At 41.5% G+C, this 26,675-nt stretch overlaps 1 non-coding gene across 1 annotated transcript; it reads left to right on the top strand.

Annotated features, from left to right (window-relative positions):
• The first annotated feature begins 3,922 nt into the window (after positions 1-3,922).
• On the top strand, positions 3,923-4,031 carry LOC116466138 (U6 spliceosomal RNA). The gene has a single exon (XR_004247391.1). It is a non-coding gene; the product is annotated as a U6 spliceosomal RNA (small nuclear RNA).
• The last annotated feature ends 22,644 nt before the right edge of the window (positions 4,032-26,675 follow it).

The following is a 26,675-nucleotide window of genomic DNA, read 5'->3' as shown; positions in this document are numbered from 1 at the left end:
ATGCACGGTGGCTCACGCCTGTAATCCCAGCACTTTGGGAGGCCGAGGCGGGCGGCTCACGAGGTCAGGAGATGGAGACCATCCTGGCTAACACGGTGAAACCCCGTCTCTACTAAAAAATAGAAAAAATTAGCCAGGCGTGGTGGTGGGCGCCTATAGTCCCAGCACTCGGGAGGCTGAGGCAGGAGAATGGTGTGAACCCGGGAGGTGGAGCTTGCAGTGAGCCGAGATCGTGCCACTGCACTCCAGCCTGGGAGACAGAGTGAGATTCCATCTCAAAAAAAAAAAAAAAAAAAAAGTACAAATTTACATCAGCGAAAAGAAAAGAATCAATCATCAGAAAACAAAAGATTTTGGCCACGTGCATTAGCTCACACCTGCAATCTCAGCCCTTTGGGAGGCCGAGGTGGGTGGATCACCGGAGGTCAGGAGTTCAAGACCAGCCTGGCCAACATGGTGAAACCCTGTCTTGACTAAAAATACAAAAATTAGCCAGGTGTGGTGGTGGGCGCCTGTAATCCCAGCTACTCGGGTGGCTAAGGCAGGAGAATTGCTTGAACCTGGGAGGTAGAGTTTGCAGTGAGCCGAGATTGTGCCACTACACTCCAGTCTGGGCAACTCCGTCTCAAAAAATTTAAGAAAAGAAAAAGAAAACAAAAGATTTCGACATTTCTGGAAGATGAATATAACCATAAAACACGCAAATATAAAAGAAAAACAATGCAGAATGCTATAAAAAGTATACAGTGTGCACGCCTTGCTGGGAAGCCTGCTGGGTGTGGTTGGAGCTCACAGGAGCTCACTGGAGATCTGTTCACAGGTTTGCTCTACTGAGAAAAGCACAAGAAAAAGCAAAGAAAACAAAACATCCAATAGAACAAAAACAAATCCAACAACAAAAGATCGAACAAAAAACCTACCGAAAGAATTTTAAAAGATGATTACACAATAAAAAGTTCAATAGAAGAGAACAAAGATAATGTGAGGGAAGTCTCCCAGAACACAAAGCAAAAGAATAAAAACACGAAAAATCAAAGAAACGATTAAAAAGCCAGAGACGGAACCTAAGAAGCCTAACATTTGACTAATCAGAGTTCTAAAAACCACAGAAAAATATGGGGCAGGGAGAAGAGGAATAAATTATCAAAGAAATAATCCAGTTTGAGTATCCCTTATCCAAAATGCTTGAGACCAGAAGTGTTTCAGATTTCAGACGTTTTTGGATTCTGGAATACTTACACTGTACTTACCAGCTGAGCATCTCTAATCCAAATCTCTGACACCCGAAGTGCTCCAATGAGCATAACCTTTGAGTGTCGTGTCACGTTGGCACTCAAAAAGTTTCGGATTTCAGAGCATTTCAAATGTTTGAATTAGGGATGTTTAACCTGTACAAGAAAACTCCCCAGAGCTAAGGAGACAAGTAAGTTTTTAGACTTGAAGATGTTTGCTGTTTATCCACGTGTTACCTCTCAGCTGCAGATACCCTTCTTTGCCTTCCTTTGAATTACGGGAGCTGGACGTGGTCAATGTCTCTCCTTTGCCAGCTGAAATCAGGTTAAGCTTTGCTGGTTGAGGGTGCTGGAGAAGTCGCGCAGGAGGACGCAACTTTTCTCCTATGGGGTATGCTCTCACCAGCTTGTGCCTGCAGCAGCTAGCAGCCTGTGGAATACCCAGGGGTGTCACTCCAGTGAGTTTCGGCAGCACCCTGCAGGTGGTTCCCGGTAAGTCTGGCAGACACCCCAGCAGGCAGCATCCTCACAAGGTTCAGTAGAGCAAACCTGTGAGCAGGTCTCCAGTGAGTACCCCCAGCACCCAGCCGGCTCCCAGCAAGGCTTGCAGGCACCCAGTGGGTGGGTGGTTTCCTAGCAGTTTTTTAAACACCTGAGCAGGCGGTATCCCACATGGACTAGCATGCAGCTCCTCCCCAAACTGCTGCCTCAATGGGCCATGGAGCCATGCCCTGAAATCTGAATTTCAGATTTGGGGGTGCGCGAGAGGCAGCCACTTCTGAACTCGATCTTGCCTCAGCCCTAGAGGGAGGGGCTGCTCAATGTATGTGTCACTCATATTCTTTCTTAATTTTTTTTTTTTTTTGAGGCAGGGTCTCACTCTGTTGCCTAGGCTGGAGTATGATCATGGCTCACTTCAGCCTCAAACTCCTGAGCTCAAGCAATCCTCTCACCTCAGCTTCCCGAGTACGTGGGACTACAGGTGTGTGCCACCATGCCCGGCTAACTTTTTAATTTTTTGTAGAGACAGGGTTTCACTATATTGCCCAGGCTGGTCTCAAACACCTGGCCTCAAGCGATCTGCCCACCTTGGCCTCCTCCCAAAGTGTTGGGATTATAGGCGTGAGCCACCACGCCCAGCCAACCATTCCTGTATTCTTTACAGCTCTCTTTCCCTTTTAGTAGTTAATCCTCTGCTACAAATCAATGATTGTTTAAAGTCTCCCTGTTCAAATTTGTGTGATTTTTGTGTGAAGAGAACCTGACTGATACACCCACTGACTACCATACTCAATAAATGAGCAAAGACTCACAGTTAGATATCTCACTGTCAAATTACTATATAATTGTATTAATAATTATTGCAGAATATTGAGGAATAAAGAGAAAGAAACTCTAGTAGCTTTCAAAAAGGAAAAAAGAATCAGTTAATAACAAACACAGACCAGCATGTGCATTTTCAAATCCGCAACAATACCGCAAGATTTTTGAAGATTAAAGAAAAATTTATTTCAAGCCTAGAAACCCACACCAATCATAGTAAAGACGTTTTCAAACACGTAAGACTCAGAAAGTGAGCCTCAATTGGAATAAGTCACTTGAGACTATTAAATATATTTCAAAAAAAAAGAATGTAAAACACAGGCAAAGAGATGTGGCATCCAACACATGGTAGAACAAAGCCTAGAGTTTAAGGAAAATTAACAACTGCAAGTCTAGGAAGCAATGAGGACATCAGTGAGTGGAATCCGCAAAGAATGTCTTCAAAAAGAATGCGTTTATTTCAAGCAATAGACAAATGGGTTAGAAACTAGAGGATTTGAGAGAAATAATCAAGGAGGCACAATTCTTCCCTCAACAAGGCACACACACCAAAAAAACAAACCAATAAAAAACTCAAGGGGACCAGACGTGGCAGCTCACGCCTGTAATCCCAGCACTTTGGGAGGCCGAGGGGGGCAGATCACCTGAGGTCAGGAGTTCGAAACCAGCCTGGCCAACATGGTGAAACCCTGTCTCTACTAAAAATACAAAAATTAGCTGGGCGTGGTGACGCACGCCTGTGGTCCCAGCTACTGGGGAGACTGAGGCAGGAGAACCACTTGAACCTGGGAGGTGGAAATTGTACTGTGGTGAGATTGTGCCACTGCACTCCAGCCTGGGTGACAGAGCAAGACTACGTCTCAATAAATAAATAAATAAATAAACCTCAAAGGAAAACAAATGCCACCAACAAAAAGCAGGAGAGATATGGTTCAAATGCACCATGATTGGACAGGTGACACGACTCACCCCTGTAATCCCAGCACTTTGGGAGGCCAAGGCGGGCAGATCACCTGAGGTCAGGGGTTCCAGACCAGCCTGGCCAACATGGTGAAACTCCGTTTCTACTAAAAATGCAAAAATTAGCCAGGTGTGATGGTGCACCCTGTAATCCCAACTACTCAGGAGGCTGAGGCATAAAAATCACTTGAACTCGGGAGGTGGAGGTTGCAGTAAGCCAAGATCACGCCATTACACTCCAGCCTGGGTGACACAAAGTGAGACTGTCTCAAAAAAAAAAAAAAAAATGCCATGATTTAGAGCAACTGGTAAAAATTAGCAGAATGAACTCAATTGGAAAAGATATTAGAGCAGCTGGGCACGGTGGCACATGCCTGTAATTCCAGCACTTTGGGAGATCAAGGCGGGTGGATTACAGTACATATACTAAAATTGGAACGATATACTAAAATTGGAAGATTAGCATGGCCCCTGCGCAAGGATGACATGCAAATTCATGAAGTGTTCCATATTTTTTATATGTTTTAATAAAAATATATGTTAAAAAATTTTAAAGAAAAAGATATTAAGAACTGTCTACTTTGAGTGATGCTGAAGTTGTGATATTAGAATTATAGAGAGGGAAGTATAATCACAGCAAGCACTACTTGGCTCTTCTACGGAGAGTATTTACATTAACACTGCTCACTGGCTTGTGCTGTGGTTTGGATATTCGACCCTTTGGAACCTCGTTGAAATCTGATCCTCTATGTTGGAGGCGGTGCCTAATGGGAGGTGTTTGGGTCATGGGCGTGGATTCCTCATGAATAGACTAATGCTCTCCCTGGGGGGCAGGGAGGCAGTGAGTGAATTTTTGCTCTATTAGTTCCCAGGAGAGCTGGTTGTTAGAAAGAGCCTGGGACCTTAGCTGGTTGTTAGAAAGAGCCTGGACCTTCTTCCTCTCTGTCTTGCCTTCTCTCTCACCATCTGATCCCTGCACACGCCAGCTCCTCTCTGCCTTTCAGTATGTGTGGAAGCAGCCTGAGGCTTTCCCCAGATGCCCAATCTTCCAGCAGCAGAATCGTGAGCCAAATAAAACTCTTTTCTTTATAAATTACCCAACCTCAGGTATTCCTTCATAGCAACACTAAAGGGACTAAGACAGCTTGCAACCTTTAGACTCGATCAATGGGCAATGCAAGGAAAATATTTCCAGATAGAGAAGGCAAATGTTATCAGACTCAACACTGTAAAAATAAAGACATAGCTGAGAAAAGCCGAAAGATGGACAAGAGGAAAAGAGAGGAATGCGGAAGGCTAGTGGTACTAGTCCCCTCATCTTACAAAATTTGGCACCTAAGATAATAAGTAGGAAATAGATGCAACAAGATATAGAGGTTTATAAACATTAAAACTGCAATGGTAGGGCTGGGCACGATGGCTCACGCCTGTAATCCCAGCACTTTGGGAGGCTGAGGCAGGTGGATCACTTGAGATCAGGAGTTCGAGACCAGCCTGGCCAACATGGTGAAACCCCGTCTCTACTAAAAATACAAAAAAATTAGCTGGATGTGGTGGCAGGCACCTGTAATCCCAGCTACTCAGGAAGCTGAGGTAGGAGAATTGCTTGAACCTGGGAGGCAGTTGCAGTGAGCCAAGGGCACCACTGCACTCCAGCCTGAGCGACAGAGCGAGAGTCCATCTCAAAAAAGAAAAAAAAAAAAAAACTGCAGTGGTAATCAAGAGAGGAATTCGTGTACTGATAAAACTAAGAAGTTGTGCTTGCTTTGTGTGTGTGTGCGTGTGTGTGTGTGTGTGTGCATGTGAACATGGTCTATCAAACAGAGGCAAACCAAAGCACATACATCAGAAATGGCTGAGTGAGGAGTTATACAACTATTAGTAATAACCACTAAAATAATTTTAACAGGAACCATTAAAAATGTGTTGCTTCTGGAACAAAGCTATTGCTTTTCATTTACAACATTCCTCCACGATCTGATTTTTTCAGCCATGTTCATGAATCACTTTGAAAATAATCTTGTGTGTAGGAGTCAGCAGATTTTTTTTTCTGTAAATAACCAGATGGTAAATATATTTTAGGCAGTATGGGCCATACAGGTCTCTGTCACTACTCTGCAACTTGGCTATTATGGGGCAAACAGACAATTCATAAATGAATGGGTGTAGCTGTGTTCCAATAAAACTTTATTTACACAACAGGTGGCAAGAGGGATTTGGCCTGCAGGCTGCTATTTGCTGACCACTGATCTACTCCAGCATTTCCCAAACTATGTACTACAGGATACTCCAATACACTTGAAGCTTTTCCTCCAAAAGAGGGAGAGTTTCCAGTTCAAAGAGTTTAGAAAATGCTAGGTTTAACGATGTTAAGCAGATCTCTTTACTTCAAGGCTTCTTGCAGTCTCTAATGTGCTTATGAGCTTTTGGAAGCCAAACATGGGATAGAATTCAGCACACAGCATTTTTCCAATTTCCATGGATATACTGGAGAGGCACCCAATTGGTGATATCTCAAGGGCCACTAGTGTTGGGTGGGAAGGGTTGGGAAGCAGTGTCACCATCTAATTCCTACCTTGTATAGACAGAAAAATGAGGTTTAGACAGTGGGAAGTTACTTGGCCGAGGCTACTGAGCTAGACAGTGTCAGAACTGGGACTGGAGCCCAGGCAGCTTAGGGTTGTTGCTGCCATTTCAGAGGGCCATTCCTTCGTTTAGATGGCCCCATAACAAACCAGTGCAAAGCTATCCTGAGTCATCTCCATCCCGAGGGATTTTCCGGAAGGCACTTTGAAATTATATAACGACGTAGATGAAACAATACTTAAACCTCAAAAAAGGCGAAGACTATGGGTTCAGATTTTATTATTTTATTTAGAAACATCATGAGGTGAGGTGAACTGATTGGACATATTCACCACGAGTCTTTCCTAATTTTTAATACAAGGTGGAGCAATAGAAAAAAATAGAAAATAAAGAGAACAAAATATTTTTCTCAACTTTTTTAGGATTCTAGACTATACTATTCAGTGTTACTAAAGCACATTTTGTATTTTATGAATCATCAGTGATGAGTAACTACAGATTAAGCTCTATCTGAACATGCAGCAATGTACAAAGCACAGAGCAAGAGTTTGGGAGATAAAAGAAAGTTTAGGAGGATCAGAGACAAAAGAAAAAGACTTGGCCGGGCGTGATGACTCATGCCTGTAATCCCAGCTCTTTGGGATGCTGAGATGGGAGGATTGCTTGAGCTCAGGAGTTCAAGACCAGCCTTGGGAACATGGTGAGAGCCCATCTCTACAAAATAATTAAAAATTGGCTGGGCATGGTGGCACACAGCTGTGGTCCCAGCTACTCAGGAGGCTGAGGTGGGAGGGTCACTTGAGCCTAGGAGGCTGAAACTGCACCACTGCACTCCTCCCGGGGTGACAGAGAAAGACCTTGTCTGAAATAAAAAAAAAGAAAAGAAAAGAAAAAACAGAAGGAAGGAAGGAAGAAAAAGACTTGAGAAACCTAAGATCTAAGTAAATACCCCTAATATTTTGTGAAGGCAGTACAAAAATATGAACCAAAGCAATATATCTCTAAACAAAGAAATGGTCAGAATATAAATTGAACTTTAAACAAAAAAAAAGGAGGAGTTTAATCAGGGTCCAGGCAAGGTGAGTATATCCACTCTGAAAATAACATCTTGGTTCATAAGTTGGTTTCTAAATTCTAGAATGCTTTATATCATTATTTTGTATTCAACACACAAATCACCCATTCCATTTTCTTCATATTTTTCAGGTGTAATTTCATAGCCTATGATGATTAGCCTATGATGATTAATTGAGATGGATTTTTGAAAACCTTCCTAGCCAACTTAGCTAAGGGACAGCTGTCCCCTAACACTCTCATGATTGGTGTGAAAATGAAACCTGCTCCTTCCAGAACAATGAGAATGCTGCCTCTGCCGACAACATTCCCATCCAACTGAGTTCAAGCCAGATTGCTCTTGAGTCATTGGTTAGTAACCCATGGGAAAAGGAAGAGTAGCTGCAGTTGACCTATAAACTCTGCCTTGGCCTTGTCCCAAGCTAACCCCTATTACAACCCACAGACTGTCCCTGGAGTCAGAAGTTGTCCCCAGACTTGTCCTAATGGCCTAGCACAGTGGGAAGTTGTCTGAGAGTCATGGTAATCAAGAGACCTTCAGAGACCACTTAATTATATAAGACTTCATTTGCTAAACTCCTAAAATTCCTGAGTGCTATGGGACAAAGCAAGGAAGATGTAGTTGCTGGGCAAGAAAAGTGAGCAACCGTCTAGTTATTGATACAAGGTCCCTAGGTTCAAATGCAAGTATTCCCTGACCTGTGCTGTCCAATACAAGAACCAATGGGCACACATGGCTACTTAAGTCAGCGAATGCAACTGAGGAACTGAATGTCAACTTTTAATTAATTTCATGTGATTTTATTTAAATGTAAAAACTGAAGCAATGTAAAATATGTTCCATTAAACATTAATGCATTGCTTTGGTAGAACTACATTTCACTTTAAATACTATATTGCTTAAAATATTATTTGGTGCATTGTAGCAGATGAGTCTACAAAGGAAAGCATCACTGATCTACTTGGTGTCAATAAAGTGTTTCCATTTAAATGTTTCTTTCTAAACACTGATGTAACACTGTAATGTGCTCATATGAATATTTTACATAGACAGCACAACTTATGGTGATAACTATGTAAATCATAATTGGTAATTATATCAAAATACTTGTTTTAATTAAGATATAATTACATTGTTTCTCTAGTTTATAAAATAAATACGGCCAATTTTTCTAATTTATCACTTGGAAAATTTTGTAGCAGTCCTAACACAGAGACACTTTCCAAAATCTTAGGACTAACACAAAATCCAGTGGAGACACAGAAATTAATAATACAATCAGAACAGTCAAGAAAAAAAGAGACAGGAGAAGAAGGTAAGCAAAAAGTGACATATCAATGGCAATTATAATTTGCTGTGGCAGAGCAAAAGGAGAAAGCTGTGTGTTACATAAAAAGTCAAAGATAATGAAGCAGAAAATACTAACAGACAATTTCGGCAAAAACATTGTGAATTTGATGCCATCTCCCCTCGACAGTCAAAAACAGATCAATGAAATTAGTCACTCAAAATCAGAATGGCCAAAAAAATTGTTTTAATGATTTTTTACATCTCAGCTCATAACTCTGGCCAGTTATAAAACATCTTGGATTCTTGAACCAGTTTATGGAACTGCTGAAAGAAATAGAAAACCAGAAATGATTGATCATGTGTTCTTTGCCAAAGATCTCTGGTTGAATCACAGAAGAATTTTTAAAAACATTCACTGTACAGTTAGCTACAATGCAGGATTTTCTTTACAAAAAAAGAATGCTTGCCGAATACTCAATGAAGACAAAAATAGGCAGTGTGGGCCAGGCGCGGTGGCCCACACCTGTAATCCCAGCACTTTGGGAGGCCGAGGCAGGCGAATCACAAGGTCAGAGATTGATACCATCCTGGCTAACATGGTGAAACCCCATCTACTAAAAATGCAAAAAAAAAAAAAATTAGCTGGGCATGGTGGCGGGCCCCTGTAGTCCCAGCTACTCGGGAGGCTGAGGCAGGAGAATGGCGTGAACCTGGGAGGCGGAGCTTGCAGTGAGCCGAGATCAGGCCACTGCACTCGAGCCTGGGCGACAGAGCGAGCCTCTGTCTAAAAAAAAAAAAAAAGGCAGTGTGATTTATGTTTTTTTTCACAGATATCACACTATATATGAAAGAGCTAAATTTAAAGTTTCAAGGAAAGGAAAAACTTATTTGTGACCTAGCTAGAGAGGCAGGAGAATTTATGTCAAAATTGACATTTTTCATAAGAGAAGTAAAAAATAATGGTTTCATACATTTTTGTAACTTGAATCAATATGTGGATGACTTCACTGAAATCAAAAGCATTATATAAATTGCCTTCAAAATCCATAAGAAAATGTTGGGGAATACTTTGTTGATATTGATAAATTTAGAGTTAGTTTTTCCATTTTTGTAATACTCCTTTGAATTTAATGTCAACAATTCTGAGCTGGCGTAAGAGTTAGTGAATTTGCCTAAGTGGAACAGATGTAGCTTTGAAACTGATATTTTTTGTTTCAAAAAGTCAAATTAATTATTCTAAAAAAGATGAACCAGTTTTGTCAAGTTGAATGCAAATATTGTGGAGAATGATGTTTTGATGCTGAGTTCAGTTGCTGGAGAACTTGTATATTTGGGGTTTGGTTAACAAATATACTTTTTCAACTATAAATTTTATAAAAGCTAAATATAGACCAAGATTTCAGATAAAAATGTAGTATCTGATAGCTATAACATACATATCAAATTTCAAGACTTACTATAAAATTTACGAAAAAATGTCTCATTAATATTTTTACATTGATTACATGTTGAAATAACATTTTGGGTAGACTGAGTTAAAGAAAATATATAATTAAATTAATTTCACCTGTTTCTTGGCTGGGCATGGTGGCTCACACCTGTAATCCCAGCACTTTGGGAGGCCAAGGTGGGGTGGATCACGAGGTCAGGAGATGGAGACCATCCTGGCTAACATGGTGAAACCCCATTTCTACTAAAAACACAAAAATCAGCCAGGCGTGGTGGCACATCACTGTAGTTCCAGCTACTCAGGAGGCTGAGGCAGGAGAATCGCTTGAACCCAGGAGGTGGAGGTTGCAGTGAGCCGAGATCACGCCACTGCACTCCAGCCTGGGCAACAGAGCAAGACTCCGTCTCAAAAAAAAAAAAATTCGCCTGTTTCTTTTTAATTTTCTTAACGCGATTACTAGGAAATGTAAAATTACATATGTGGTTTACATCACATATCTGTTGAATATTTAGGGACCCTGGCTACTCGAAGTAGTCTTTTTCCAGAGCATTGACAGCATTTAAAAGTTTCTTAGAAAATGTAGGGTCTCAGACCCCAGCAAAAACCTACTGAACAGAATCTGAATTTTCAAATTCTAGGCAATATGACCGCCCTAGGTTATCACTCAGCAGACTCCCAGAGCTGAGAGTCTGGGGGAGACCCAAGCCATTAGAATTTGCAGGACCAAGTACCAAATAGGAAAGAACTACACAGAGAAGTCCAGAGACTTATCTTTGAGTAGTCAGTGCATGTTTTTGAGCAAACTACATGTGCCTGAGGGGGTGGGGGAACACTAGAAAAGATTGGAGATAACAGTGTCTGGTACTGATGCAAAATAGTGTCTGTTTCCACCTGGTAGAATGGAAAAACTCAGCCAGCGATGGTGGCTCATGCTTGTAATCCCAGCACTTTGGGAGGCCAAGGCGGGCAGATTACCTGAGGTCGAGAGTTTAAGAGCAGCCTGGCCAACATGGTGAAACCCTGTCTCTACTAAAAATACAAAAATTAGCCAGGCATGGTAGAAGGTTCCTGTCATCCCAGCTACTTGGGAGGCTGGCAGGAGAATTGCTTAAACCCAGGAGGTGGAGGTTGCGGTGAGCTGAGATCGTGCCACTGCACTCCAGCCTGGATGATAGAGTATGACTCTGTCTCAAAACAAACAAAAGGAATGGAAAAACTCATAATTCACAAGCACTGGGTACTCAGAAAGATGTTGCTTAACCCATTTATGCCGGAGGTTGCTAATTTTTTGTGTATGAGAAATCAGACCTTGGTGATGATCTTAAGCAATAGGATATAAACAACTCCCACAAGCTTAGTGTTCCAATAATGGAACACTTGGCATAAACAGGTTAAGGAATAATTATCCCTGTCTAATTAGCACTGCTCCAGTCCTACCTAATAAATCTTGTAAGTAAGACAAAAGAATCAACTGTCTCCAAGTAATTTATCTACATCCCAAAACAAAGCTCAACAATATTTCCATCCCCCCAAAAGATAACATTGCAATGTCTGGCATCCTGTCAAAAATTACCAGGCATGCAAAAAAGCAGGAAAATACAGCCCACAGGGAGGAGCAATGTCAATCAACTGAAACTGACCAAGAATTAAGAAAGATATTAGAATTAGCAGACAAGGACAAATATTCAAGATTTTAGGCAGAGATATGAATATATAAAAACACAAACCAAATTTCTAGAAATAATATCTACAATGTGTGAGATGAACAGTACACTGGATAGGATTAACAGCAGGTAGACATTTCAGAAGAAAAGACTATTGAACTTGAAGACATAGCAATAGAAATATCCAAAATGAAAAACAGAAAAGAAAGTTAAAAAAAAATGAACAAAGCATGAGTGAGCTGTGGAGACAACTTTAAGCAGCCTAAACACATATAATTGGATTCCACATGGGGGGCACAGAGGGATAGAAAATGATATTTAAAGAAATAATGGCTGAAAAAATATGCCAAACCTAATAAAAATATAAACCCAAAGATCCAAGGAGCTCATTTAATTCCAAGCACAAGAAATTTAAACAAACATATATCAAAGCACATTGCAAATTGCTTAAAACCAGGAACAAACAAAACATCTTAAAAGCAGCTGGGCATGGTGGCATGTGCCTGTAGTCCCAGCTACTCAGGAGGCTGAGGCAGGAAGACTGTTTGAGCCCAAAAGTTTGAGGCTACAGTGGGCTATGACTGCACCACTGCACTCTGCCCTGGATGACACAGTGAGACTTCACTTTTTAAAAAATAAAAATACTAAATTCAATTAGACAAAAAGGACATATCACATAAACAAAAGAAGGTAAGAATGATAGCAGATTTTATGTCAAAAACAAGGCAAGTGTAAAATAGTGAAGCAAAATCTTTCATAAACTAAAAAGAAAAAATTGTCAATCTATAATTCTATACCCAGCAAAAATAGCTTCCAAAAATAAAGCTGTAGCTCCAATTATACAATTAGTTAGCACATGGTACTTATAAAAATAAAGGCAAAATAAGGATTTATCAGACATATAAAAATGGAATGAATTCATCACCAGAAGTCCCATATAACAAGAAATGCTAAAGTAAATTATTTTAAGTAGAAAAAAAAATCAGGTAGAAATATGGATATACACAAAGGAATAAATAACAGTGGAAATAGTTGCTACCTGGGTAAATACATAAGAGTTTTCTTCTTATTATTTACGCTTTTAAAAGAGAAGTGACTTCTCAAACAATAATAACTTATATGGAGTTAATCACATATGTAAAAGTAAACTGTACAACAATACAAAGGCCAAGATGGAAGTATCCTATTGTAATGTTCTTATATGATATGTGAAGTGACATAATATTACTTAAAGGTAGACTATGATAACTTAAAGATGTATACTGTAAATAGTTTGTTGGTTTGTTTTTGAGACACAGTCTTGCTCTGTGCCCAGGCTGGAGTGCAGTGGTATGATCTCGTCTCACTGCAACCTCTGCCTCCTGGATTCAGGCAATTCACATGCCTCGGCCTCCTGAGTAGCTGGGACTACAGGCATGTGCCACCACAACCCACTAATTTTTGTATTTTTAGAAGAGATGGGGTTTTTGCCATGTTGGCCAGGTTGGTCTCAAACTCCTGGCCTCAAGCAATCCACCCGCCTCAGCCTCCCAAAGTGCTAAGATTACAAGTGTGAGCCACTATGCCCAGATTATACTGTAAATCTTAAAGCAACCACAAAATAACAAAACAAAGACATATAGCTAATTAGCCAACAAAGGAGACAAATGGAATCATTAAAAAAAAAAAACAAAAAAAAAAACCTCAATCCAAAGAAGGCAGAGAAACCAGGGAAAAGGGAATAAATAGACAAGATACATAGAACACATATATTAAGATGACAGATTTAAAATTAACTATATAACAGTTACATTAAATGTAAGTAATCTAAATATACCAATTAAAAGACTAATTTTCATATTGGGGAAAAAAGATACAACTGTATACTGCCTACAAAAAAAAAGCACTTTAAATAAAGCCACAAAAGGGTTAAAAGGATGGAAAAAGTTATACCATGCTAACATCAATCCAAAAAAAAAGAGCTGAAGTGGCTTTATAAATAACAAGTAGAATTTACAGCAAAGAATATCAGCTGGTCTAAAGAAGGTCATTTCACAATGATAAAGTCACCAGTTCCTCAAGGGGACATAAGGATCCTAAGGATTTATTCACCTTAATAATAGCTACGCATCCAAATACGTGAAGCAAAAACCGACAGAACTGCACAAGGAAACAGACAAATTTACAAAGTCACATATTTCAACACTGCTGGGGATCCCTCCTCTATACTAATAAGCAGTCCATATCCGTGTTGACTTGTGGCAAAGTTTTATTTTGACATCTTACTGGTATCATCGTAACTAGCGCTATTTTGTCTGGCTTGCAGGCTAACCAGGAGTTAGAGAAGAAGGCATTTTCAGGAAAGCTAACCTTAAAAATAAATCAGGCCGGGTGCCGGTGGCTCATGCTTATAATCTCAGCACTTTGGGAGGCCGAGGCAGGTGGATGACCTTTGGTCAAGAGTTCGAGACCAGCTTGGCCAACGTAGCAGAACCCTGTCTCTACTAAAAATACAAAAATTAGCTGGGCATGGTGGTGCACATCTGTAATTCCAGCTACTGGGGAGGCTGAGGCAGGAGAATTGCTTGAACCCAGGAGGCGGAGGTTCCAGTGATTGCACTCCAGCCTGGGTGACAGAGTGAGACTTTGTCTCAAAAAAAAAGAAAAAAAAAAAAGAAAAGAAAAAAAACCGCATCAGCAAGTACGAGTTTTTAAAATGCAAAAACTTCCCTAATTTCTACTGAAAAGATTTATCTGGGAGTAATAAAAAAGTGAGAGAGTTTGAGAAACTTATGTAAGACCATATCAAAAAGCCCTAAAAGTTAAGAAATTTTGGCTTAACATTGACCCAAACTTTCTTCCAAAAAGCTAGGTTAAGAAAACATGGGGATATTATACCTCAATAAAGCTGTTTAAAGAAAAAGAACGAAAGAAAGCAAACAAGAGTAATGGTCATTTTCCAGGTTTTGTGAACTAGAATTCTTTCCAATTCAGCACCAAACCGGCCTTTGGAAGATGTGTACATTCAAAAATAAAACCTGGTGTTTTCAGGAGTTGGGTACAGATTTGTACAATAAATGTTTTTAGCAAAAAGCAGGCAGATACTTGAATTCTAGCCTCCAAATCCAATGTAGGGGCACTAAAAACTCCAACCCTAATTGAACAGTTTTGTTCTTAAAATTCTAGTGCATGAGCATTCAAGCTGAGTTCCAGAATCCACTGTTACACACATATAGGACCTCCATGGTGACATCACTGCCATTTACTTATTGGCTGGGAAGTGAATGTGACCCTGGAATCAGAAGATCTTGATTTTAATCTCAATCCTGTCACTCCTAGATACGTGACTCTGGCCAGTCATTTTTCCTCTCAAGCCTGATGTTGCTCATCTGTGAAATGGGAGTAATACTACCTGCTTCACATGGTACTTGTGATTAAATGATATTAGATAAATGAAAATCCTGGCAGACTGCCCTGTACATAAAAGTCCTCCATAAATATTTATAAATGTAGGCGTGGTGGCTCATGCCTGTAATCTCAACACTTTGAAAGGCTGAGGCAAAAGGATTGGCTGAGCCCAGGAATTTGAGACCAGCCTGAGCAATATAGTAAGACCTCGTCTCTTCAAAAAATTAAAAAATTAGCCAGCCACTGGCCAAAAAGTTAAAAAACAAAAAATTAAAAATGTATCCCAGTTACTAGGGAGGCTAAGGTGAAAGGATTACTTGAGCCGGGGAGGCGGAGGTTGCAGTGAGCTGACCTTGTGCTATTGCACTCCAGCCTGGGTTACAGAGTGAGATCCTGTCTCAAAAAAATAAAAAATAAATGTATAATTAAGCATCACTTAAATTTAAACTGTGATTATTCATGACAAGTCACTTTCTAGTACTGAAACTTTCAGTATTCACTGTTAAGAGGGCATTACTCTTAGCAACAACTGTTTGTCCCACCAGACTATGAACAATGCTTCAGTGAATAATAATAATTATTATTATATAATAGGAGGAGGGAAAGGAGGAAGGAGAAAAGGAGGAACATCTTGAGAGAGGAAATTTCTCTCTTACTATGAAATCTATTCTTCTCATCTTTTAGTCATTCTCCTATTTACCTATACTTGGTGATGGTAACTAATTCAGTAAGCCTACAATTAATGGAGGCAACTTTCCCTGTTTCTGCAACTAATGAACTCTCCCTAGAATCAAGGATAGTGGGAAAACCATTGAGAATATATGAAAAAATGAAACAAAAGCCATTGTTGGGTAACTACAAGCAATGCCTGTGAATTTGGCAACCAAACAAGATAAAAAGTTTGGAGGAGAAAAAGGGTTGGGTGAAGATTATGCAAACACAGCACTTAACTTTTCAAAACCAACTTCTAGCTGAAATGGAAAATAATGGAGAAGACATTGTGTTTAGGGAGATTTGGGTATGGGGCAAGGGAAGTATGAATGCGTTTATAAATTGTAGAACTACCAAGTTCTGCAAACAGATAAAGGATGCTACTATTTGAACCTAGAACCAGTATCTGTGCCCAAAATGAAAGTGAGAAGTTTTCCACAATAAGCTTGCAGTTTCTTCTGAGTTTTTTGTTTTCTCTCTCTCTCTCTTTTTTTTTTCAAGATGCCTAAATACAAGAGATGGAACCAATTTGTTCATGGAAAAAAATAAACTGCTTTCACTGCCTGCTATAACTAACTTGTGCCTTCTTCCAACACTGTGAGAAGCAAGTATATAGAAAAAAAAAAGCCATGCAATGAAAGCTTTTCATTCTTTTCTTATGAGGATTGAAAACATACACACACACATACACACAGATGTTGGGTTTATACAAATAATCAACCAAAACATCTTCCAACCATGTAATTTTCTTGTCAAGCATATAATATGGTTTTTCTTTTTCCTGGAAACTCAGTGTCAGGATATATGATGGTGACTGTTTTTTTAAAAATAATTGGATAATTTTGGGGTCAGAATGAAAAAAAATATATAAATCCTATTTCAAAGTCTAATATCGAATTCATTTTTAGGAAGTGGATGGACATCGTCTAACACTGGTTGAAGTAAGCTGTCTCTTCATTTGAGTTCATGGTCTATCAATTTTTCCAGGAAGTTCTTAGCCTTATTTTTGGACTTAAAAACTGATGAGCAGCTGGGCAAGGTGGCTTGTGCCTGTAATCCCAGCACTTTGGGAGGCTGAGGTGGGCGGATCGCTTCAAGTCAGGAGTTGGAGACCAGCCTGGTCAACATGACGAAACCCCGTCTCTACCAAAAATACAAAAATTAGCTGGGTGTGGTGGCACATGCCTGTAATCCCAGCTACTCGGGAGGCTGAGGCATGAGAATCACTTGAAGGTTCTCTGCAGGAGGCAGAGATTGCAGTGAGCCAAGATCACGTCCCTGCACTCCAGCCTGGGCTACAGAGTGAGACCCTGTCTCAAAAAAAAAAAAAAAAAAAAAAAAAAAGCGTGCATGCTCACCTCTAAATTTCTAAATTTTCAGGGTGGAATTTCCTCATTATGGCACATAGTTCAGGGTCAGAGGTCTGTCTTTCTACTTGCCTGCTATCAAGAGCAGGAAACAGGACAGGCACAGCCCTAAGGCGGAGCATGCTTATCAAGTTTCTCCTAGAGCCTCAGGGCGATTCATCCTGCAGAGGACAGCTTTTGTGTCCTCAAGCGTTCCTTTTGGAAAAGGGCAGGATCTCATGTCCCCTTTGAGCCTCTCCTTCCCTTCAAGAGTGATAGGTTTCCTCCAACCTGTCCAGCCAGTATTCTTCAGGATCATAACTGGGTCTTATCAGAAACACAGAGCCTTGCAATCCTTAAAAAGCAGGAAAGGGGAGATAAGAGCAGTGTAACCAGCAGGCTGCTGAAAGTGAGGATGAGATTTCTGAGAGCCTGTATTCATGCACACAGATGTGTCTTAGCAGGCAGGCTTCCCCTCCATGAGTTCATTTAAAGAACAGAGCCTAAAGAGCAAGTGACTCTCCCCTTCTGCAGGCCTGAAATAGAGCCGCTTGCCTCACCAAGCACCATTGAGGGGATCAAGGCAGAAACCAGAGGCTGCTGGTTGCGATGCACAGCACTGAGAAAGGAGGCAGAGGGCTGTGGGGCTCAGTCAGGCTGATGGCCAGTTTCCGCAACGCTCAGCAGAGGGAAAAGAAAGCCTCTTTAGAAACAGAGTTGGCAAAACATTGAATATAAAGAATACTCAGAGAAAATGCGTAATTACAGACACTGAGGAACCGTCTAGACTAGATCCCCATGGTACATCCTTTATAGGAGAGAGTGGGGCTAGGGCTAACTCCCCACCTACATCCCTTTTTAAAAAATAAAAAAATTATTTTAGAAACAAGGTCTTGCTCTGTGGCCCAGGCTGGGGTGCAGTGGTGCAATCATAGCTCACTACAGCCTCGACATCATGAGCTCATGTGATTCTCCCACTTCAGCCACTCAAGTATCTAGGACTACAGGTGTGTGCCACCACGCACGGCTAATTTTTAAATTTTTTGTAGAGATGGGGTCTTACTAAGTTGCCAGGCTGGTCTCAAACTCCTGAGCTCAAGTGATCCTCCTGCCTCAGCCTCCCAAAATGCTGGGATTACAGGCTTGCACCACTGCATCTGGCCCCCACATATATCTTTTATATCAAAAGGCTCTCCAGGCTTCCTTATTCCTTCTTTATATGCAGAGATAGGGATGGTCAGAGGAGGAAAAGTAAACCTAGGAAGCTACCGATACATCCTGTCATTTATGGCAAAAGGTTTATGACCTTGGATCTGAATCTAAACCCAGACTCTGCTACTTATTGTCATACCTCATTTGAGGCACTTAACCTATCAAGGCTTCCACTTAAAAAACTATGCTAACTGTGGCCGGGCGCGGTGGCTCATGCCTGTAATCCCAGCACTTTGGGAGGCCGAGGTGGGCGGATCACTTGAGGTCAGGAGTTCGAGACCAGCCTGGCCAACATGATGAAACCCTGTCTCTACTAAAAATACAAAAATTAGCCAGGTGCGGTGGCGGGCGCCTGTAATCCCAGCTACTCGGGAGGCTGAGGCAGGAGAATGGCTTGAGCTCGGGAGGTGGAGGTTATGGTGAGCCAAGATCACGCCGCTGCACTCCAGCCTGGGAGATAAAGAGAGACTCCATCTCAAAAAAAAAAGGGCTAATTAAAATAAGAACAGCATGTCAAGGCCTCAAAGCCCTCAGCACAGGGCCTGGCAAGCAGCGGATACCGGTGGCAGCACCACCGTCATGGCATCCTCTCATGTCTCCATGACATCTAGAATGTGCTTGCATCACAACAACTATGCTTATTTATTTACAAATGTATCCCCCACTCTAAGCTCCATGAAGGCAGGATTCACTCTATATTCTCAATAACAAGCATCAAATGGGTACACACATCCATGTGCACAAGCATACACACACACACCACGTGGTTATCAAATGTTTGCTGAACAAAGGAACGACAGAATCAACAGTCTGTTTGATTACTTTTACTTCTTGTTTCTATACAATTCTAATTTCAAGGACCTTTCTTCAGATGCTAATAATAACATAATAATACAGGTGGATAACTTGACTAGGTTAACTGAAGTTGATGGTTACATCAAGATTCTATGTCCAGTAACACCAATTAAAGAAGACTGCTGAAACAAAGATTCCTTGGTCTGTGTGCTCCAGTCTGTACTAACATTAGCTGGAGTATAGTGGTGTGATCACAGCTCACTGTGGCCTTGAACTCCTGGGCTCAAGGAATTCTGCCTCCTCGGCCTCCCAAGTAGCTGGGACTACAGGTGTAGACCTCCACACCAGATAATTAAAAAAAAAAAAACTATAGAGAAATGTTGCCTGGGCTGGACTCAAACTCCCTGGGTGCCATGGGTCCAACCATTATTCATCTTTACAGGTTCCTCAGGCCGGTCAAACTGTAAACACGCAACAGAAGCTTTGCTGAATTACATGCAATAGCCAAGCTACCTGGGATAAGTAACATTGCCGTTAACAGAGTCCCAGATCTACTGGGGCAAGAAAATTGTGCTCCCTTTTAATTGGGAAATTAAAGTACCAAACTATTTTGGCATGGGTAAACATTTTTTCACTTATTGCAGAACTTAGAGAAAGGAGAAATGTGAATTAAGTCGTGAATACAAAAAAAAAAAAAGAGAAAGTAACAAAAACAGCAATATTTTTATATTTTTGCAGTGATCAAGTACCAGGTGGGAGGGCTCTGGGTGCACTGCAAACACTGCTAGACCCCCTGGCTGCCCAGGACTAACAGTAGCCTGCAGCTCTACCTCAAGGCAGGGCGAGAACCTCCCACTACCATCCTACTCTATTACTGACCCTGAGTAAACCCTTATGTTCACAGCTTTGGGGGAAAAGTAAAGATTCCTTAATCAAGTCACTCTGTCAAGGATTTCCTAATACCTACTCTCTGGTGTATTCTCATGGACAGAGGATCATAAGTAGAAAGCATCCCTAGCGAGCCTTTTGATCAAAAGGGTCTAGCACAGTCTTAATATGACCAATCGTTCATGACTTACACCCACCCTAGACTGGCCACAAAGCACAAACTCCCTTCCCAGATTTTCCAGAAATATGATTTGAAAAAGGAAAAAAAAAAAAAAAAGCCAATGTGAATTCTGCTCTGTGTATGTACAATTTCCATTTGCAAGGGAAAGGTTATCCAAAACAAGCTTATGTTTCAGTTACTTTCAAGGTACTGCCACGGGCAAGGAAAGCCAAAATAAATTTCAAACAATTTTCCCCAAAGTTCAGACCTTTTAAAATGCCCTGACCTGACCAGTTTCAAAACTGGTATTTCCAAGTTGCAGTTCCAAAGAACCCTTTTTAAAAGCAAAAATTTCCTGTACATAAAAACTTTGATAGGGTATTCAATATCATTATTATACTAAACAAAGGTGACAGCCAAATGAGATTGACTCAGAACAAAGGCAGAAGGGTTTGCAAATTGTTAAGAAGAAAAAAATGAAAGGGAAAAGAATACAAGCATCAAGAAGCACTGTCAAAAAGGGGGAGGAAGGAAAGGAAGGAAGGGAGAGAGAGTAGAACAGCCTTGGATAGAAACAAAGCCATGTATTGGAAACCCTGGGAAACTGCAGACACAAAGGGTGAGCTAGCAGCATGGAGAAGCTGAACGGGCAGCTGAATTGGCCAGAGGAAAGCTGAAAGAAGTAATCAGAAAGGATTGCAAGGGGGAAACTTACCCCAAGTCAAAGAGCAGGCTGGAGAGTAGAGGAAAAGCAATTAAACACCAATGACAGATGGAGATAAGAGCATCCAAGGCAAATGTGTCCCTAAGACACTTGAAACCCAGGCCTGCCGGGAGGTGGCTGGGAGACAGCAACAGACCAGGAGCAGGAGGGGCAGAATGTCAAAGAGGGAAACAAACAAAGGGTCCTAGAAGGAGGAGAAAGCTGCCAAAGTCTGGGGGTGGGGGTGGTGTTAGGATGTTTGTGGGGAGTAGTACTATGGCTGCATAAGGAATACTAGGGAAGTTCTGAGCAAAGGAGGTCCCCCTCCCCAACTAAGCTCATCACCTTCTTCCTCCTACAGGGAAACGGCTCTTATTTCTAACCCCAAAGACCATGATGTTGGGGGGACAACATAGTCACCACTACCAAGGGGAGCTGGATCATTTTCCAACAGTACCCCTGTGGAAAAAGAGGAAACAGGCTAACTTTGACCGTCCACCTATATCTGACATCCATCAAGAATTCTGGGCCGGGCGCGTGGCTCACGCTTGTAATCCCAGCACTTTGGGAGGCCAAGGTGGGCGGATCACGAGGTCAGGAGATCGAGACCATGGTGAAACCCCGTCTCTACTAAAAAATAAAAAAATTAGCCGGGCGTGGTGGCGGGCGCCTGTAGTCCCAGCTACTCGGAGAGGCTGAGGTAGGAGAATGGCGTCAACCCGGGAGGCGGAGTTTGCAGTGAGCCGAGATCGCGCCACTGCACTCCAGCCTGGGCGACAGAGCGAGACTCCGTCTCAAAAAAAAAAAAAAAAAAAAAAAAAATAATTCTGTAGCACCCCAAGGCATTAAGCAGGAGGAAAAAGTTTGATGGTATAAAGGTGAAGTCGTCTTCTGAAAGGAGCTGGGCTGGGTGAAAAAGGATAGTGGGTGCAGTAGCCATGCTGGGCCTCTGTGTATATGGAGGGGTGTGTGTGTGTGTGTGTGTGTGTGTGTGTGTGTGTGTATGTATGTGGTGTGTATAGCAGGACAGAGGGATGTATGTGTTTAAAAGTTGGCAACTGGCCAGGCACGGTGGCTCACACATGTAATCCCAGCACTTTGGGAGGCTGAGGTGGGCAGATCACGAGGTCAGGAGTTCAAGATCAGCCTGGCCAACATAGTGAAACCCCATCTCTACTAAAAACACAAAAATTAGCTGGGTGTGGAGGCATGCGCCAGTAGTCCCAACTACTTGGGAGGCTAAGGCGGGAGAATCACTTGAACCCAGGAGGCGGAGTTTGCAGTCAGCCGAGATCACGCCATTGCACTCCAGCCTGGGTGGCAGAGTGAGACTCTGTCTCAAGAAAAAAAAAAAAAAGTTGCAATTGCTCTCGAGAGACAAGACTTAGAAACGTAACTTGATGGCTGGGCACTGTTTCTCTCGCCTATAATCCCAGCATTTTGAGAGACTGAGGCAGAAGGATCGCTTGAGCCCAGGGAGCTCGAGACCAGCCTGGGCAACATTTCTCTACAATTTTTTTAAATTAGCTGGGCGTGGTGGTGCACGCCTGTAGTCCCAGCTACTTGGGAGGCTGAGGAGGGAGGATTCCTTGAGCCCAGGAGTTCAAGGCCACAGTGAGCTATGATCACACCACCGTACTCCAGCCTGGGCAACAGAGCAAGATCTGGTCTCTAAAAAAGAAAAAAGTAAAAGAAGACTAAGATGCTAAGAGAACCGTAATGTGCAGAGAAATGTACTAAGGAAGGGAGATTTCTCCCAGTGAAAGCCCTGGGTGGAAAACCTAGTGAGGATCACTTAAGTCAGGGCATGCACAATGAAGCCATAGAAGAAGATGAGACTCAACCTCCAGCTTTGTATAAGTTGACCCTTCCAGTCAGAGGGGAGTGTTGAATTTTCAATCAGGAGATTTTAGTTCTAATCCTAGCCCAGGCAAGGTTCTCAACCGCAGAGCCTCAGTTTCCTTTTCTACAAGATGGAAACCCTGGGTCATCAGCCCTAAGAACCCAATGGAGTTCTTGAGTGTCTCAAGTGAAAATGTCAGTAAAACCAAGTGAAAACTGAAAGACTGTAAAAATCTGTTATTACTGCACAAAAGGGATGAAGTAAGAGATACACGAATGTATAAATGGAGCCCAGAAGTGGATTAAGGGCTTAGAATTGTGGGCCCAACTCAGCAACCGTGAATCATCAGGGGATCTGAAGCAACAGCAGTTTCCAGTACAAGGAACCCCTAAGATTTAGAGGAGATTTGGAGTCAGAGGGTTTTATACATGCCCAAGCAATTATGGCTTATTTTACAACCTCTTACAAAACAAACGGGATTGAAACTGACTGAATATCCCAAAAAGGATTGTGATTGATGCTGGAGCTACTAGAGGGCCATTTATTCACAATTCACAATAATTAGGAAGGCAAGATGTTTTGGGGCGCTGGCCAGGAACTGGGAGACAAGCAGGCCTAGGTAGAGACACAGTACAAAATCTTCTTTTTTAAGGACATGTACGTAAAATTTGATAAACCATATAATGCCTCTTCTATCTTCCTGTACCCAAGATTCTGCTCCTCGATTCTTACTGCACATCAACTTGCTACTCTGGCTTTATTTGAGCTGACATGATTACAACACTGTTCTGAAAACAAAAAGGTGCTGCCTCTGCTCTAGCCCTCATACTTGAAGTATTTGTTTATGTCTGTTGTTTCTGAACTGCGAGTCCATCCAGGGCTGGGCCCAAACCTTATTCATCTCTATAGGTTTCCCAGGCCTGTCACACTATAAACACTCAACAGAAGCTTTGCTGAATTAAATCCACTAGCCAAACCACCTTGGATAAGCAACAACTTCTTATAAACTGAAGTTTTCTCATTGATTAAACAAAGGGTGTGGGCAAGGTACCCTCCAGCTCCAACAAATGCAAAAACAACAGAATGTTCTGAAAACACAAAAGCACCGTCTGGAGACACATTGTAACTTTTATGTATTTCATGCAATAGAAAAATATATAGAATTAAATCTGATTCATATGTCAATTTTTAAATAAACACTTATTTTTAGGTATTAGATCCATTCCTTTGTTAGGCAATGAAATATAAAAGCAGCCTAAGGGTTTACATATGGAAAAACTATACATGCCGGTTACCTTAAAATAACATTTATTTGGATAAAAAAAATGTTAATTCTGACATTTCCTTTTAAACCTCCTCCCCTGACAGACTATATCTGGAATAACATTGACATAACAGAAACAAATAAGTCTCTTTACAATGACTGCAGTTTAACAAAGGCGCCTGTCTTTTTACCTTCCTTGTTTACTGAACAAAGGCAGCAAATGTAAGTACAGTTGCCCCAGCAGCTGGCAAGTTCTCTCCCATATGCGAAGAAGTTGTGGAACAGCTGGGGAATGCAAGATGCTTTTGAACAAGCTGCTATGTGATCCAGAATAACGCCGCCTGTTCATCTTCCGTACAATGGAAGCGACAGCCCAGCGCAGGTCTGGCGCATGCCCTGCAGCGGCTTCTTTCTTCCCAGATGGAGCGCAACAAGTGGCTACAAATGGAGTGAAATGCACAAAAGCAGGGATCTTGCTCCTTAGTCTTTACACGCCTCCAATTGGTTATGCACGCAGCTCATTTTCCAGTGTGGGAGAAGCTGCATATCATATCCAGATGTCAAACCTACATAATGACAATCCCTCCCTGTCCTCCTGTCCATGCACTTTCTTGAAGATAATGTTCATGGTAACTACACATCGGGTGGTGTATAATGACATTATAACGTTTCTTTATATAAGTTGTTTAAAAGAGCAAAACCCAAATCAAGAGGTATAAAATAGCAAAAAATGATCAGATGTATTATAAGAAATTATATGCAGTATATATACAATATACATATAGATACAATATACAATTTTATATTTCTTGCATGTATATACAATATAGAGTATATTTGCTCATTTGAAAAACTTTCAAGTTTTTTAACATATGAGATAACTATACTGGTTGCTCAATAATTGTTCAGTTTAACTGACCTATACTTCACGCTGTCATCTAAAAGTTAGTTTAGCAATTTTCAGATCATACATAGTTGACCATGTTTAAGGAAATATTTTTGAAATGTTATGTCTCAAACTCTCCTTCCTCTTCTGTCAACTTGGTGGTTCAACTTTAAACAGACTATCAGAAAATTTTATATTTTCCAAGAAAATGGTCCCTCTTCCCAGGATTAGGCCAGCACAATTTTCACAGAAGCAGATACATTTCTTTAGTGCCACTGATGGCTAGTGAATGAGAAAAGAGAATACATATTTCCTTTTCACCAGCTCATTTGGTTTGGGTTTTTGTGTTTTTTTTTAATTCCTACCATCTTGGCCATTAGAATACTGGGCTTTAAATTTAAAAGAAAGGGAAATGGCTGAAAGGCCAGCCACAAAATTACACAGTGGCAAAACCAGGACAAAAGCTCTACAGTTCTGGGGCTCCTTGTAAACTCCTTGGGCGACTGGACCAAGTTTTCCATCACTACCAATCTTTCCCTAGCCCCAACTTGCTGAGAGAAGGAGGAATCGCTAACTGTACCATATTGCCATATTTACTAAGAACAGTTAGTTCAGGGCAACTATGAACTACTTTACCTCTCTGGATGAGGGGAGGAAGGGAAGGATTCTGTTCTTAAACATCATCATTATTAGTTAACATTTGTTGAATAGCAACTATGTGCTAGGCACTGTGCCGACTATCTCATGAATTATCTAATTTAGTCCTCATGGTTTGAAACCAGGAGGCGCTATTATTATTCCTAGCTTGTTTTGTTTAGTTTTTTTACAGACAGCTGTCTAGCTCTGTTGCCCAGGCTGGAGTGCAGTGACGCAATCATAGCTCACTGCAGGCTCGAACTCTTGGGCTCAAGCAACCCTCCCACCTCAGCATCCCAAGTAGCTAAGGCTACAGGTAATTTTTAAATATTTTGTAGAAACAGGGTCTCACTATGTTGCCCAGGCTGGTCTCAAACTCCTGGCCCCAAGCCATCCTCCCACTTCGGCCTCCCACAGCCCTGGTACTACAGGTGTGAGGCATGGCACCTGGCCTTTGATTTATGTTTTAAAAGAAGAAAGTGAAGCTCAGGGGCTGGGCCAACTGTCCAAGGCTACAGACCTCTAAATGGTGAAGGCAGCAACCGAACCCAGCTATTCTGACTTCCCAGGCTTGCCCTCATCAGCGTGCCTGGCTGCCTCTATCTAGGATGTTCCAAGTCCCTGACTGTCACGCCAGAGTTGCAAACATCTTTCTTGAAGGCAATACATTTTAAGTACATTCAGGACAATGCCAAAGTCCTATTTTGTAAACCTATTTTATACAACTCAAATGTCGCATAAAAGTTGTGGATACAACTATATCCTTGGATCCCTCAAAGAAATTCTGAAGTTTTAAACTTATCAGTCAGTAACCTGGGCCATTATTTCCAAAACATACTTCACTTAATTTTAAACGCACATTCAGCACAGTGGCAAAGTCACACACAGCTTAAACAAGGTGGGAACTGCAGCTCCTTGCAAAAGAAAAGGCAAACAGAGCTCCGTGCTGTGTAGAATTCCTGACTCCAGGCCCACCTGCCCGATGAAACACTGCAAAAAGCGAAGGACGGCTATTTCCACCTCTCTTTGGAACTGTCATAATTCTTCTAAAGGTTTGGGGAGGAAACCTTAGTTCTCTTCATATACATTAAGTTTTAAATATGAGTTGGTTTAGTTATGGCACTGGCATTAACACAAGCCAGAGATAGGTGGAAAGTCCATCAAGCCCTAAAGCCTAACATAATCAAACCTGAACCCCGGGGTACAGCACACACCCAGCAGTCCATAAAGCGCTCTTCAGTAACTGACTTTGCCAAAAATTAAA

Source organism: Hylobates moloch, unplaced genomic scaffold, assembly GCF_009828535.3.
Source record: "Hylobates moloch isolate HMO894 unplaced genomic scaffold, HMol_V3 SCAFFOLD_3, whole genome shotgun sequence".
Lineage (NCBI taxonomy): Eukaryota > Metazoa > Chordata > Mammalia > Primates > Hylobatidae > Hylobates > Hylobates moloch.
Note: the sequence above shows the minus strand (reverse complement) of the source record. Positions and strands in the feature narration are given on the sequence as shown.